Genomic DNA, 14,500 nt, shown 5'->3' with positions numbered 1-14,500 from the left:
GTTGTTTCATCGTTTGCTCAATGTGACAATCTTTCATTAAGTGTGGTCCACCGCATTGCTCACAACTGATTCGTATTGCGTGAATATCTTTAGTCATCTTTTCCATTCGTCTCTTGAAAGCATCTATTTTTGCGGAAACGGAATCAAAGTCATGGCTAGAATCGGCTCTAGCCACTTTAGATGAACGAAAAATATCTTTTTCCTGGTGCCACTCATGTGAGTGGGAGGCTGTGTTATCAATAATTTTGTAAGCTTTAGTTGCGGTTTTCTTCATAATAGAACCACCAACTGCTATGTCGATGTCTTTTCGTGTAGCAACATCGATACCTTGGTAGAATATTTGTACTATTTGATAAGTGTCTAAACCGTGTTGAGGACATCCTTTCAACAACTTTTCGAATCTTGTCCATGCCTCATATAGAGTTTCATTTGGCTTTTGCGTGAACGTAACAATTTCTCCTTGAAGTCTCACGGCTTTAGATGCCGGAAAGAATTGTTTAAGAAATTTTTCAACTAAGACATCCCATGTATCAATCGCCCCTTCAGGTAACGATTCTAAAGAATCTTTGGCTTCTCCCTTTAAAGTCCAGAGAAATAACATGAGATAGATCTGTTCATCCTCAACTTCTATGATTTTGAATAGAGTACAAATCCTATTAAAGGTTAGAAGATGTTCGTTTGGATCTTCTTTTGGCGTACCACTATATTGGCATTGATTAGTTACTATGTGTAGGATTTGTCCTTTGATTTCATAATCTGGCGCATTAATGTCTGGCCGAATAATGGCGTGACCTTGGCCAGTGCGTGTGGCTCTCATTCGGTCTTCCATACTTAGAGGTTCCGTTACTTCCATAATTGAATTTGTTGAATCTGAATCACTAGAAAATTCTGATTTAATGGTTTCTTCCTCGACAATCTCTGGATGAGTAATTTGTGTTTCTGGAGGAATGATTAGTGTTCAGGATCTCTGAATTGTCCTTGAATATTCTCCGGATTCTCAATTGTGAGGTCGGGTTCAAAAAATGGATTATCGAAAATTTGAATTGGAGTACTTGGTCGACTAGATGACGATTCTAAAGAAAAATCAACGGTGATAATATTGGTTAGATGTCTTGATCGAGTTACAGGTGGTGAACGTATGAAAGGTGGTGAACGTTTTGCTCGGTGCATTCACTGAATATCCTATTAGTTATAAAAATAAAAATTATTAAAGCTATCAAATTAATAGACTTTTCTGATTTTGCCCACGTTTCGAATAGCCAATAGATGCAGCAGGTAGCCAGGACCCTTTAAATCGGAAGCCCACAACTCGCCACTAACAAATCCAACTATTACTACGAACCAGAAAATTTTGGATGTCTATCAATTTAACCGCTTAAAATAATTTTTCATTTTGAAATTTTAGAGAAAAATAGAAAATTCTATGTCCTAAAAATTAGAGCGTCGAGAAATAAGAAAGAAAAAGAGCGCGTCGAAAAACGTCGAAAAATAAAAAGTCGAAAAACAAATGTCGAAAAATAATAATAAGAAAGAAAAACGTCGAAACTTAAAAGTCTAAAAACTAAATCTAAAAAGTTGCGCCTAAAGGTATTAAAGCTTAAAAGGAAATCTATATCCAAAACGGCAATAACTTAAAAAGTACGAAAATCTTAAAACGGCGTCACAAAATTCTAAAGCACCTAAATCTTAGTCTATAGAAAAAGCACTTAAGGGATTTTACGGCAAAGTCTAAAAATCTAGATCTACTATGGCAAAATACTAAGTTTAAAACTAATTACGAATGATAAAAATACAAATATTACGAATAAATGATTAAAATATACAATTTATAATAAGAAATAAAAAGTAATAAAATTATAATTTTATAAAAATATTATTTATATATTATTATTTTATAAAAGTATTAATTTTATAAATAATAAAACTAATTGAAACTTAAAAATACAAAATAAAATAAACTAAAACTTAATTATTAAATAACTACACCCTAATTAGGGTTTAATAATAATAATAATAATTAATAATACTCCGTAATTAATGTTGTACTATGATCAGACCTGGCGTGTCAGGTTACCTCATGCGATCGCATGAGGATTCTTTGTTAATTCCATGCGGTCGCATGACCCTCGGATCCAGTTCAGATGTTGGGCTGCTACAGTGTAGTGGCCCGATTACTTTTTTATTTTTTATTTTTATTTTTCTGTTTTTAATTTATTTATATAAAATAAATAAAAACTTAATTTTTAAAAACTAAAATAGAAATAGAAGAACTTTATAATTTTATATATTTTAAACAAACTCTTAAAAATATATATATTTCATTTTTTTATATTTTTGCATTTTTAATATTTAAAAAGTATTTTTACAAAAAGAAATTAAAACTTAATAAAAAAAAATTTATAGCGTTTCGCTTTCGGCGTTGTTGAAGCTCCCCGGCAGCGGCGCCAAAAATACTTGATGTGTGCAGAGGTGTATACGAAATAGTTATATTTTTATTGTGAAATACTATTAAATACGATACAATTTTACACAAGTTATTTATTTATTTATAGAGTGGATATACCTAAAACTTGCTACAACACTTATAGGCAGTGTACCTAATCGTACAGTAGTGTAGTTTTTAGTAAGTCTGGTTCGTTCCACAGGGAGCTAGCCAAGTTTAACGCTATATTTTTAAAAACTATATTTGTATAAATATATATATATAAATATAAGTAGTATTATTATTATAAAAGGGGTTTTTTACCGTTTAATGACTGGTTTGTCGATTTTAAAACTTTAGTCGTAGTTAAAACCTAATGTAAAATATTAAAAATAAAACTTAATTTAAAGCGTAAAGTAAATGACGATAATAAAATTGCGATAATTAAAAATGCGATAAATGAAATGACAGTAAATAAAAGTTGCGATAATTAAAAGTGCGATAAATAAAATGACAGTAAATAAAAGTGCGATAAAATATGAAATAAAGGAATTATGCTTATTTAAACTTCCATAATCATGATGTTTGACGTGTTGATTTTATTTTAATTTATTACCATGGGTTAATTGTCCTTTGTCCTGATTATTCGATATGTCCATACGGTTTTGTCCATAATAGTCCATCAGTCATAAATATAAAGTTCGAAAGTCTTCGTCAAATAATCCTTATACCCGAAGTCAAATATTCCAACTAATTGGGGAATAGAACTGTAACAAGGTCTTAATATTTTGTTTAATGAATACACCAGGTTATCGACTGCGTGTAGTCCAAGGTTTTACTACTTTGTTAACAATTACACCAATTACCCTTGAATGTAATCCACCCCTGTTTTAATGAGTCTATTGATTATTAATCCATCCCCGTGTTCGGTCAAATGAATAATTATTGGTATTTATAGATATCCCGCCCACTGTACCCGATTAAGCGTATGTGGTTATATATAAATACGTCAAATTATAAGTCTATATATTAAATTAATGAGGTATCATTTAGTTAATATAAAGTCCATTAATAGCCCATAGTCTAATTTTCACAAGTGTCTTTCTTTTATCCAAACCCCAATTATGGTCCAAAGCCCAATTACCCCGTCTTTAATATTTAGCCCAACATCACGATTATTTCGGCTTAAATAAGCATAATAATAATTTAGCTACAAGATATTAATTTAAAAAGGTTGATCATAACTTACAATGATTAATAATAGCGTAGCGTTACACGGACAGAATTTTGACTTACACACTTACAACATTCGCTAACATACCCTTATTATTATTAATCTTAAATTAAAATTAAAATTAAAATTTTAAATTATAAATTATATATATATATATATATATATATATATATATATATATATATATATATATATATATCGTGAGAGAGAGAGAGAGAGAGATTGAATTAGGTGTGTGATATTCGGCTGAAAACTGCGAAATTTATAGATGTGGCCTGTGATTCCTTCCCATGCGATCGCATGGTGTTTGGGTATGCTGGCCATGCGATCACATGGCAGCCAAAAACTGTTCCAAGTCGTTCCAAAACGTGGGCTGCTGAATTAATTAATATATATAATATAATATATATAAATTTATATAATTAATTATATATTATATTATATTCTTGTACTCCGTTGACTTGTAATTTAAGCTCTGTTGCGTCGCGCGTTAAGATTTGACACTGGTCCCGGTTCCGAATTTACGAACGTCCTTTCGTACTATTTAATATCTTGTACTTTGCGTTTTGCGTCTTGTACTCTTGTAATTTTGAGACGTTTCTTATCAATAAATTGAACCTCTTGGATTGTACTTTGTACTTTTAAGCTTTTTGGTAGTTTGCGTCCTCAATTCGTCGAATCTGTCTTTTGTCTTCACCTTTTATTATTTAAACGAATATCACTTGTAAATAGAACAATTGCAACTAAAAGCTTGTCTTTCTTAAAGGATAATGCTATGAAATATATGTTCATTTTTAGCATTATCAGTGATCCTGAAAATTTCTGCACAATTTGAAACAACAGGTTATGCGCCGCCAAATGTTACTCCATCTGGCGGCACATATTAATCATTTAAAAAGCATGTTTACTGAAGTGACATTAGACTCAAAATTATATGAGTTATACATAATTACATTGTGAGATAAAAATAGGCCTTAAAACTATATATACCATGTTAAGTAATGTATATACAAAAGTAATAATACGATATATATTGAAAACATTCAAAAAACATTAATAATAAGAAAAATGTCTTTTTCGCCATCCTGATGACCACGAATGGCAATGAACTTTCCGAGAGTCTTAATGTTAGGGTCGTTTTAGGGTGATCTTAAGAATTTCAACACAATCTGAAACCAAAGGTTATGTGCCGCCAAATGGTACTCCATTTGGCGGCACATATTATTGATATAAAAAGCATGTTTAATGAAGTGACATTAGATTCAAAATTATATACATTATACATAATTACATTGTGAGTGAAATAATAGGCTTTAAAACAATATGTACTGTAGTGACCCAGACTTTTCCATGATTATATATTAAATGAAAACTATATTTGCATGATTAAATGTTTCCAATATGTTAAGCAATCAAACTTGTTAAGACTTGATTTATTGAAATGAGTTTCATGTAGACAATTGACCATCCAAGTTGACCGGCGATTCACGAACGTTAAAACTTGTAAAAACAACATGATATATATATATATATATATATATATATATATATATATATATATATATATATATATAACATGATATTATGATGAGTAAGTATCTCACCAAGTACATTAACAATGAGTTATATACATAAAATGAAAGTAGTGAATTAAGAAACGCGAAACGATATATATAACGGCTATCGTTACAACAACGTCTTACTAAATACATATGTATCATGTTAAGATATTAATACACTATGTTTAACATCATGAAATGATAATTACATATATCATTAAGCGTATTAACAATGAACTACACGAGTAAGATGAGACTACTAACTTAAGGATTTCGAAACAATACATATATGTAACGATTATTGTTGTAATAGTATTTTACACATATTTATATGATATTAAGATATATTAATACACCATGTTAACATGTTAATATAACAATTTAATATCTCATTTATGTGTAATAACAATGGATCAATTACATTTAACAAGATCGTTAACTTAAAGGTTCCGAAACAACACTTACATATAACGACTAACGATGACTTAACGACTCAGTTAAATGTATATACATGTAGTGTATTAAGATGTATTAATACACTTTTGGAAGACTTCATGACATATATCAAAGTACTTCTACTTAACAAAAATGCTTACAATTACATCATCGTTCATTTTCATCAACAATTCTACTCGTATGCACCCGTATTCATACTCGTACAATACACAGCTTCTAAGATGTATATACTATTGGTATATACACTCAATCATCAGCTCCTTAGCAGCCCATGTGAGCCATTAAACATGTGGGAACCATCATTTGGCAACTAGCATGAAATATCTCACAAAATTACAAAAAATATTATAAATCATTCATGAATTATTTACATGAAAACAAACTTACACATCCTTTATATCTAATCCATATACCAATGACCAAAAACACCTACAAACACTTTCATTCTTCAATTTTCTTCATCTAATTGATCTCTCTCAAGTTCTATCTTCAAGTTCTAAGTGTTCTTCATAAATTCTTTAAGTTCTAGTTTCATAAAATCAAGAATACTATCAAGTTTGCAAGATTACTTCCAAGCTTTCTAATCCAATCTAAGTAATCATCTAAGCTCAAGAAATCTTTCTTATTTATAGTAATATATATTTCTAATACAAGATAATACTCATATTTAAACTTTGATTCAATTTCTATAACTATAACTATCTTATTTCGAGTGGAAATCTTACTTGAACTTGTTTTCGTGTCATGATTCTACTTCAAGAACTTTCAAGCCATCCAAGAATCCTTTGAAGCTAGATCAATTTTTTTCACTTCCAGTAGGTTTACCTACTAAAATTGAGGTAGTAATGATGTTCATAACATCATTCGATTCATATATATAAAACTATCTTATTCGAAGATTTGAACATGTAATCACTAGAACATAGTTTAGTTAATTCTAAACTTGTTCGCAAACAAAGTTAATCCTTCTAAATTGACTTTTAAAATCAACTAAACACATATTATATATCTATATTATATGCTAACTTAATGATTTAAAACCCGGAAACACGAAAAACACAGTAAAACCGGACATACGCCGTCGTAGTGAAATCGGGGGCTGTTTTGGGTTAAAAAAAATAAAAAGTATCTTAATCTTTGAATTGGAAGTTTGTTTTCTGGAAAAATTATATTACATATGAACATGATACTATATCTAAAAATCATGGTTAAACACAAAGTGGAAGTATGTTTTTCAAAATTGTCATCAAGATGTCGTTTTTTCGACGGAAATGACTACCTCTTTAAAAAATGACTTGTAACCTGTATTTCGAACTATAAACTTATACTTTATCTGTTTAGTTTCATAAATTTCAGTTCATTATGAAACCATAGCAACTTGAATCACTCAAAACGGATTTGAAACGAAGAAATGACGGGTAAAACAAAATTGGATAAACTTGCTAGTTTTAGCTACGAAAATTTTGTAACAAATCTAGACTAAACATATCCTAACTAATTTATATTGTATTATACATATTATGTAATCTTGGGATACCATAGACACGTATACAATGTTTTGACATATTATATCGACCCATCTATATATATTATTTGGAACAACCATAGACACTTTATATGCAGTAATGTTTGAGTTAGCTATACAGGGTTGAGGTTGATTCCAAAAATATATATACTTTGAGTTGTGATCTAGCCTGAGACATGTATACACTGGGTCGTGGATTGATACAAGATATATATATATATATATATATATATATATATATATATATATATATATATATATATATATATATATATATATATATATATATATATATATATATATATATATATATATATATATATATTGATTTATTTCTGTACATCTAACTGTGGACAACTAGTTGTAGGTTACTAACGAGGACTGCTAACATAACAAACTTAAATCATAAAAGCGTAATAAAAAAGTTGTGAATATATTCCGATCATAAATTGATATATATGTACATATTTGTTATAGGTTGTGAATCGACCAGTGGCCAAGTCTTACTTCCAGACGAAGTAAAAATCGGTGAAAGTGAGTTATAGTCCCACTTTTTAAATCTAATATTTATGAGATGAGAATACATGCAGTTTTATAAATGTTTTACAAAATAGACACAAGTACGTGAAACTACATTCTATGGTTGAATTATTAACCCCAATATGCCCCTTTTTAGTCTGGTAATCTAAGAATTAGGGAACAGACACCCTAATTGACGCGAATCCTAAAGATAGATCTATTGGGCCCAACAAGCCCCATCCAAAGTACCAGATGCTTTAGTACTTCGAATTTATCATGTTCGAAGAGAGTCCCGGAATGATAGGGGATATTCTATATGCATCTTGTTAAGGCCGGTTACCAGGTGTTCACTATATGAATGATTTTTATCTCTATGCAGTTTGCGAAATGCCTGATACCAGATGTGTATTTATGAGAAATGAAATCTTGTGGTCTATTAATACAATTTGATAAATATATAGGTTAAACCTATAACTCACCAACATTTTTTGTTGACGTTTTAAGCATGTTTATTCTCAGGTGATTGTTAAGAGCTTCCACTGTTGCATATTAAATTAATGACAAGATTTGGAGTCCATGCTTGTATAATATTGTTTAAAAACTGCATTCGAAGGCATATATTGATGTGTAATATTATTGTAAACCATTATGTAATGGTCGTGTGAAAACGCTATATTTTAGATTATCATTATTTGATAATCGTCGTAATATTTTAAAAGTTATGGTTTGTTTTAAAATCGAATGCAGACTTTGAAAAACGTCTCATATAGAGGTCAAAACCTCGCAACGAAATCAATTAATATGGAACGTTTATAATCAATATGAACGGGACATTTCCATTGGTATCCGAGCGTTGGTCTTAGAGAACCAGAAATTTGCATTAGTGTGTCTAACCGAATTTGTTAGGATGCATTAGTGAGTCTGGACTTCGACCGTGTTTTCTTTAAAAACGATTGCTTAACATTTTTTTTGTTGGAAACTATATATTATTAACATGTAAATATTATGTGATATATTAATCTCTTAACGTATTTGATATTGTGTGATAGATGTCTACCTCTAATACAAATCTCATCGACTCACCTAATAATAATGAAGAGTCGAATATATATTGGGAAGATTCACAAATTTCCGAAGAGGAACCGGAAGAAGAGGAACCGGGAGAAGAGGAACCGGAAGAAGAGGAACCCGAAGAAGAAGAGGTTCCGGGGGAGGAAATATTAGAAATCAGTAAAAACCAGATAAATAAAAGAAAATCCTCAACTAATGGACCAAAATTAATAATGGTCAATGGTATTTCCGTCGAGGAAGCAAAATATTGGGAAGATTACCAATTTTCCGATGAATCGGATCCCGATGAGGATTCTGATGATGTTATAGAAATTACCCCGACACAATTTGAAAAGGCAAAAGAAAATAATAAGGGAAAAGGCATAAAAATAGAAAAATACGAGTCCAACCCCGATGACCTCTATGTTAACATGAAATGTCCCGATGGAAAATACCGTCAACACCCGTATTTCTTAAGTTTTAGCTATAACCCGAAGAATATCTAAGCCACCGGGTCCTTCTTGACCATTTGTGAAAAGAACGGCTCGTATTAGGGGAGCACCATATATCCCCAGGAAATTAGCGAAACAAATCAAGTCCGAAGAAGAAGAAAGAAGTGAGTCGGAATAAAGAGTTGTAATCATGCGGTGTAATATATGTAATATAAGTGTGCTTGTACTTTCATGTTGTATGTAAAAAAATTGCTTGTATTATTTGATAATTATCTTTTACGAATCTAATTCTCGTCTGTTTTCTAGTATAAAAACACAATGGACATTAAGGATAGACAACTAAAAATTTTAGAAGACCTACCCGGGGACATGATTGATGAAATCTTGTCTAAAGTCGGTCAGAATTCATTGGCACAATTATTTACGACAAAATTAGTTTGTAGAACATTTGAAGAACATTTCAGGCATGCCTTAGTTTATAAAAGGCTTTCATTTGAAAGATAGGGTATATCACATTGGGGACACCGTAAGTTACGTCGTGTTTTCTTTAAAGCGTTAAATGCGGGGAACCCAAATGCAATTTTACGCTACAGGTTAAGAACCTATTTTGACTCAACATATCCCAATGTAGGACTTCGTGAGTTAGAAAGAGCTTCTAACATGCAACATAAAGAAGCATGTTATGCTTACGGGTTAGTGATGTTCGCTTCTCACCAAAGTGAGAAAAAGAACATCGGATTACAACTTTTAAATAAAACATTCCCACAAGTGACGGATTCAGTAGTTGGGGTGAGAAACAAGGTTTTAGATTATTACGGGGCTGTTGGGCATTACAAAACCCTAGTCCCTTTGACGACATTACAACATGCTGTCTTGTCAACGACCACAATAGTTATGTTCCACAAGACCAAGGATGGAAAGTAGTCTTAGTAAAACCAGAATGCATGACTTGTTTCTGGACTTATGAATTACGTGTTTTTATTGCCTTTACTGAACGACTTGCTTATTAACTAGGCTTGTTGTCACAACTGTTTTGTATCAAAGTTATTGTGTGCTATATTTCATGCTATATGTATAATAGCGGTATTTTAAGTTTGTAAATTATTGCATAATAGTTTGAATGCGAAATATTTTTATAATCAGTTTTCATATAGAATTGTAGTAGTTGAATTGTATATTAGCTACTAAGTATGAACTTAACGGGTAGGTACTACCCGAATTAAAACTATAAAATGCTAATATGAAGAAAAAGCTTTTATAAATGAGTTCATACTATGCTATGAAATACTATTGACTACTCTTAATATTCTATATGATTAACTTAACTCTTTTGGGCTATTTTTGAAGGAAATGGCACCGACGACTCGTCAGAATTTGAACATGAGCGAGGAAGACTTTCGTGTTTTCCTTGCAGTAAACATAGCGGCAGTACAGGCTGCAATGCAAAACAACAATAATAACTCTGAATCTAGCAATACAAATAACGCCACAAGAAATTGTGTAGGATGTTCCTATAAAGAATTCATTGCCTGTAAACCTCTGGAATTCGATGGAACCGAGGGTCCAATCGGATTGAAACGGTGGACCGAAAAGGTTGAATCGGTGTTTGCCATAAGTAAGTGTTCTGAAGAAGACAAATTAAAGTACGCTACGCATACCTTCATAGGAACTGCGTTAACATGGTGGAATACCTATCTAGAACAAGTGGGACAAGATGTTGCGTACACACTACTGTGGTCAGCATTCAAACATCTGATGACTGAGCAGTATCGTCCCAGAAACAAGGTCAATAAGCTCAAAGTAGAGCTTAAGGGATTACGAACACAAGGATTCGATATTACCACATAAGAACGACGATTCAAGGAGTTATGTTTATTGTGCCCAAGAGTGTTCGAAGATGAAGAGGAGAAAATCGACGCATTTGTAAAAGGGTTACCAGAAAGGATCCAAGAAGATATAAGTTCACACGAGCCTGCCTCCATACAAAAGGCGAGTCGAATGGCTCATAAACTCATAAATCAGATTGAGGAAAGAATTAAAGAGCAGATGGCCGAAAAAGCCAACATGAAACAAATCAAGAGAAAGTGAGAAGAAACCAGTGACAAGGGTCTGAAGTTTAACAATCAACACAGCAATCACAACTTCAATCGCACCAAATTTCGCAACAACAACCGAAACAACAACCATCTCAACAACAATAACCATTACAACCACTATCCCAATAATAATAACAATCGCAACAACAACCATTTCAATAACAACAAACAACAGAAACAACCATGCTTCAGGTGTGCAGAGTACCATCCGAATGTGTTCTACACAACATTTTGCACCAAGTGTACGAGAAGTGGTCATGGCGCTGTAAAATGTGAGGTTTACGGACCAAAGAACAACAAAAATAAAGAAACAAATAATGTCAGAACAAATAATGCCTACGTAGTTTGTTATAAATGTGGAAACCGGGCCACATTATTAGAAATTGCCCAAACCAAGGGAATACTAATGGGCAAGGCCGCGGAAGAGTTTTCAATATTAATGCGGCAGAAGCGCAGGAAGACTCGGAGCTTGTTACGGGTACGTTTCTTATTGACAATACATCTGCTTATGTTTTATTTGATTCGGGTGAGGATAGAAGCTATATGAGAAGAGATTTTTGTGCTAAATTAAGTTTGTCCACTGACGCCTTTGGATAATAAATTTTTACTCGAATTAGCAAATGGTAAATTAATTACAGCAGATAATATATGTCGGAATCGAGAAATTAAGCTGGTTAGTGAAACATTTAAGATTGATTTGATACCAGTAGAGTTAGGAAGTTTTGATGTGATAATTGGCATGGACTGGTTGAAAAAGGAGAGAGCAGAGATCATATGTTACAAAAATGCAATTCGCATTGTACGGGAAAAAGGAAAACCTTTAATGGTGTACGGAGAAAAGAGCAACGCGAAGCTAAATCTTATTAGTAATTTGAAGGCGCAAAAGCTAATAAGAAAAGGTTGCTATGTTGTTTTAGCACATGTCGAGAAAGTATAAACCGAAGAAAAGAACATCAATGATGTTCCCGTCACAAAAGAATTTCCCGATATATTTTCGAAAGAATTACCGGGACTACCTCCACACCGATCCGTTGAATTTCAAATACATCTTGTACCAGGAGCTGCACAAATAGCTCGTGCTCCATACAGACTCGCACCCAGTGAAATGAAGGAACTCCAAAGCCAATTACAAGAACTTTTAGAGCGTGGTTTCATTCGACCAAGCATATCACCATGGGGAGCTCCTGTTTTGTTTGTCAAAAAGAAGGATGGTACATTCAGGTTGTGTATCGACTACCGAGAGTTGAACAAACTTACTATCAAGAACTGTTATCCACTGCCGAGAATCGATGACTTATTTGATCAACTACAAGGCTCGTCGGTTTATTCGAAGATCGATTTACGTTCTGGATATCATCAAATGCAGGTGAAGGAGGATGATATTCCGAAAACAGCTTTTAGGACGCGTTACGGTCATTACGAGTTTATGGTTATGCCATTTGGTTTGACTAACGCACCAGCTATGTTAATGGACCTTATGAACCGAGTATGTGGACCATATCTTGACAAGTTTGTCATTGTTTTCATCGATGACATACTTATCTACTCAAAGAATGATCAAGAGCACGAAGAATATTTGAGAAAAGTGCTAGAGTTGTTGAGGAAAGAAAAATTGTACGCTAAGTTTTCAAAGTGTACATTTTGGTTGAAAGAAGTTCAATTCCTCGGTCACATAGTGAACAAAGAAGGTATTCAGGTGGATCCGGCAAAGATTGAAACCGTTGAAAAATGGAAAACCCCAAAAACTCCGAAACACATACACCAATTTTTAGGACTAGCTGGTTACTACAGAAGATTCATCCAAGATTTTTCCAAAATAGAAAAACCCTTAATTGCATTAACGTATAAAGGGAAGAAATTTGAATGGAAGGATGAACGAGAAAAAGCATTTCAATTGTTGAAGAAAAAGTTAACTACGGCACCTATATTGTCATTGCCTGAAGGGAATGATGATTTTGTGATATATTGTGACGCCTCAAAGCAAGGTCTAAGTTGTGTATTAATGCAACGAACGAAGGTAATTTCCTATGCGTCTAGAAAATTGAAGATTCACGAGCAAAATTATATGACACACGATTTGGAACTAGGCGCTTTTGTTTTTGCATTAAAGACTTGGAGGCACTACATATATGGGTCAAAAGTATTATATATACCGACCACAAAAGTCTCCAACACATATTTAATCAGAAACAACTGAGCATGAGGCAGCGTAGGTGGAATGATTTATTGAATGATTATGATTTTGAGATTCGTTACCACCCAGGGAAGGCGAATGTGGTAGCCGATGCCTTGAGTAGAAAGGACAGAGAACCTATACGGGTAAAAGCTATGAATATAATTATTCGTACTAACCTTACTACTCAAATAAAGGAGGCGCAACAGGGAGTTGTAAAAGAAGGGAATTTGAAGAATGAAATACCCAAAGGATCGGAGAAACACCTTAATATTCGAGAAGACGGAACCCGGTATAGAGCTGAAAGAATTTGGGTGCCAAAGTTTGGAGATGTGAGAGAAATGGTACTTGGGGAAGCACATAAAACCAGATACTCAATACATCCCGGAGTGGGAAAGATGTACAAGGACCTCAAGAAATATTTTTGGTGGCCAGGTATGAAAGCCGATATTGCGAGATATGTAGAAGAATGTTTGACGTGTTCTAAGGTCAAAGCTGAACATCAGAAACCATCAGGTCTACTTCAACAACCTGAAATCCTGGAATGGAAATGGGAAAACATTACCATAGATTTCATTACTAAATTGCCAAGGACTGCAAGTGGTTATGATACTATTTGGGTAATAGTCGATCGTCTCACCAAATCAGCACATTTTCTGCCAATGAGAGAAGATGACAAAATGGAGAAGTTGGCGTGATTATACTTGAAATAAGTTGTCTCCAGACATGGAATACCAATCTCTATTATCTCTGATAGGGATGGCATATTTGTTTCAAGGTTTTGGCAGACATTACAGCAAGCATTAGGAACTCGTCTAGACATGAGTAATGCCTATCATCCACAGACTGATGGGCAGAACGAAAGTACGATACAAACGCTTGAAGACATGCTACGAGCATGTGTTATTGATTTTGGGAACAGTTGGGATCGACATCTACCATTAGCAGAATTTTCCTACAACAACAGTTACCACTCGAGTAACGAAATGGCACCATTCGAAGTAATTTATGGTA

General features: G+C 32.9%; 1 non-coding gene across 1 annotated transcript; it reads left to right on the top strand.

The window, feature by feature from the left end:
- Positions 1 to 362: 362 nt before the first annotated feature.
- On the top strand, positions 363 to 469 carry LOC139860942 (small nucleolar RNA R71). The gene has a single exon (XR_011763567.1). It is a non-coding gene; the product is annotated as a small nucleolar RNA R71 (small nucleolar RNA).
- The last annotated feature ends 14,031 nt before the right edge of the window (positions 470 to 14,500 follow it).

This window comes from Rutidosis leptorrhynchoides, chromosome 7 (genome assembly GCF_046630445.1).
Source record: "Rutidosis leptorrhynchoides isolate AG116_Rl617_1_P2 chromosome 7, CSIRO_AGI_Rlap_v1, whole genome shotgun sequence".
NCBI classification, from domain to species: Eukaryota; Viridiplantae; Streptophyta; class Magnoliopsida; order Asterales; family Asteraceae; genus Rutidosis; species Rutidosis leptorrhynchoides.
The sequence above is the reverse complement of the archived record's forward strand: the minus strand, read 5'-3'. Positions and strand labels throughout refer to the sequence as shown.